The sequence below is a fragment of the Myotis brandtii genome, unplaced genomic scaffold, assembly GCF_000412655.1.
Source record: "Myotis brandtii unplaced genomic scaffold, ASM41265v1 scaffold1093, whole genome shotgun sequence".
In the NCBI taxonomy this organism is placed as follows: domain Eukaryota; kingdom Metazoa; phylum Chordata; class Mammalia; order Chiroptera; family Vespertilionidae; genus Myotis; species Myotis brandtii.
The window spans coordinates 491520-494442 of record NW_005353721.1 but is presented as its reverse complement, the minus strand read 5'-3'; the positions used below and the strand labels follow the sequence as shown (position 1 = coordinate 494442).

At 54.4% G+C, this 2923-nt stretch overlaps 1 pseudogene; it reads right to left on the bottom strand.

Annotated features, from left to right (window-relative positions):
- LOC102256329 overlaps window positions 1–2897 on the bottom strand; it is a 23779-nt pseudogene extending 20882 nt beyond the window's left edge.
- Window positions 2898–2923: the final 26 nt, after the last annotated feature.

The window sequence follows — 2923 nt, the reverse complement described above, 5'->3', positions numbered from 1 at the left end:
AGCTCCCTCTGCTCCCCCAGGTCCCTGATCCTCTGGCTATGAAGGTGCTGCAGGACTGTGGCTGCAGCTACTGTGTAAGGACCCGAGAGCAGGCAGGTGGGGCTGACACTTAGCATGGAGAAGGAGCCCATTAACCAAGGAGGAGCCCCTTACCTTGGAAGCCACCAGGTATAACTACTGCACACCCAGGGAATAGTTATCTAACTGCTGTGCCCTGGCTTGGGCCAGTATTACAGATTCACCATCTGGAGGAGCACCATGTTTAGAGTGACCATAGGCCCTTGTAGCCTCTCATAGGGCCTATTCCTCTCAGCTCTGGTGGCTCTCCTCTTTTCCTCTTGGGGAGAAAGATCATAGCCTAGAGGGTGAAGGATTCCCCACCTTCCTCAGGTCCCAGTCTGTATCCAAACATCCCTCTTCCCATAGCCAAGCTAAGCAGATGTTCAGTATCACCTTAAAGGAAGACTTCTTTTTTGTTGGGTCCCCCACACAGAGTTGAATTGTCCTGTTGTAATTACGAAGACATAAGTGGCCTTCACACTCCTCATCCTCCTGCAGGGTCAGCTGTACCTCCTGCAGAGTGTTTGAGCAAGGGCCATCCCTTGTGACCCGCCCCCAGCCGGCCACAGTGCACTTCTCTCCTGGCCTCGGCAGGTCCTTGCCCTTGGGCAGTCGGTGGGGCTTCACAGCATTAGTTCGCTTGATGTTTCTCTCCAGCTGATGGGGAAGAGGCAAGAGAGCCCAGGTCAGCCAGTGCCTCTGGGCCTGGAGACCATGATGGGACCCCTGAGTTACTGGGACTAGTCAGGTGACTGGAGTGGGAAAAAAGGAAGGGACAAGTCACAGTCAGAAGAGAAACAATGAGATCTCAGAACTGCAAGAGCAGCAGGAGGTTTCCTCACCTGCAGTAACATGATGTCATTGGAGCGTTTACCCTTATCATAGTCTGGGTGTGGGAAGGCTGTTTTCACTGAGATGTTCTGCTGGGTCTTCTCCTGCTTTTCGATGTTGTGGGCACCCAGGGTGACTGTGATTGAGCTGCACAGAGAACAGAGTGGGTGAGTTTGGCGGCGAGGGAGAGAGATCTATCCCAGGGATTATGAATGGCAGGTGATAGCTGGTGCAGGGCATAGGGGCCAGGGACTTGGTGGTTCTGCTTCTCAATGACACTGAGGTCAGGGAGCTGGGAGCTCTCTGTTGCCCTCAGGAAATGTCATGAAATTACTTGCATTTGCATTTTGACCCTAATGCATGTGTTCATAGTCCACCGCTGCTTTATTTGGCCAGTGTGGTTGTTCACTTCTCAATTGTGTTCCTTGCTGTCACCTCTGACCCTCTGAGCCCAAAGCTTACCTGTCCTATTTCTCAGGCTCTCATTGCCTGGTTATGTTCTCTGATGGTTCCTCTGATGAGGTCTCATGGGCTTGAGTTACCAGGAGGCTAGGGAGCTGTCCTGGGCTGCAGCTCCTGGGATGAAGGGCAGGGTCCCTGTAGGGGTCAGAAGCTGTAGCCTGGCTGCATTCCCTTACCGTCCATTGCAGTGAGCAGCTGTCAGAACAAAGTTGTCTCCCACAAGGACACCGCCACACCTGGACTTTTTCTCCTCATCTTGAATGCGAAGGAAGGCCATGTAGGGTCTGGAGTGGGGCTTGGCTTCATGTCCCCCGATGATCTCCCCTGAAGGAAAATTCTGTTGTACTTTTGTGGTGTCCCCCACTCCCTCACCCCGCCGAGTGCACCAGGCAGGCATTGGCTTGATGACTCATATGGCTGGCCACTTGGGAGCCTAGGGTGGCATAGAGCTGGGAGTAGGTAGTGAGGGGCCTCCACTTTCTCATCTGAAAAAGGGAACAGCAACAGGCTGAGACTGTGACTTTGCCTGCCACATAGTTGGTGAAAATACAGGTCTCAGGAACAGGGAAGGCCTGGAGGCTCCTGAAAATTCCTCTCCTGATTTCGCTTGGTGTTGGGTGAGCTTCTGAGGCCCCTGTGGTGCTGTGACGTCCAGGCAGTGTGCTTTGCAGTGTCTGGGACTTAAATTTAGGGATCTAGATGCTGACACATGAGGAGTTCCCGGTAAGTGTTTGTGGCTGCTAGGAGGGATGGCTCCCAATGGGCCTCTGGAGTTGGGTTGGTAAGGCCAGTGCTGTGCGATTCTGGAAAGCAGAGAAGTTTGGGGCTGCCAACCTCACTGGCTCATCCTTTAAGGAGAGGACCTGCTAAAGGCCTGGGAAGAAAAGCAGAGCTGGAGAAAGGGACTGAGGGGCCTTGAGATGGAGCAGAGGAAACAGCAGTCTTCTGGGGACAGTGACCCCACCAACTGTGGGGTCTGCTGAGCTCTGGGCTTCTCTCCTAAGCAGACCCTGAGGACAGCACCTGTCTCATCACAGGCATGGAAGCCAGGACTGCTCTGCCCTCTGCAGTTTCCCAGCCTCTGCCATGCACTTCTAGGAAGTTCCACTCTCCACCTGGCACAGGTAGGGCCTGAGGAGGGCATTGTGCCCCTGGCTTTTCTTGAGAATAGGCTTCTGTCCTGTCATTTCTGCCTGTAGCTCATCCAGCATCATGTGTGTGGGTCTGAGATGGGATGGGAGCTGGGGTTCAGAGCATTCCTGGTGGAGAGCTGGATCTGGGATGTGCAGAAGGGCCAGGAGGTCTGTGCCCACTGTGGATGGGTTGGGCCTGTGAGGGTGGGGATGGTCACTCACCTGCCTCTGCCGAGGGGAGCAGGAAAAAGGCCAGCAGGAGCACGAGCAGGGGTGGCTGCATCTTCCCAGGAAGGCTGCTCAGGTCGGAGCTGCTGGTGTTTCTCTGTGCTCTGTTTTCACGCCCAGAAGAGGAAGGAAGTGTGGGTGGGCTCTGTGACCTGAGTCCCCCTCTGGTTTTGTAGTGCTTCATCCCAGAAGGCTTTCTATGAAGCATC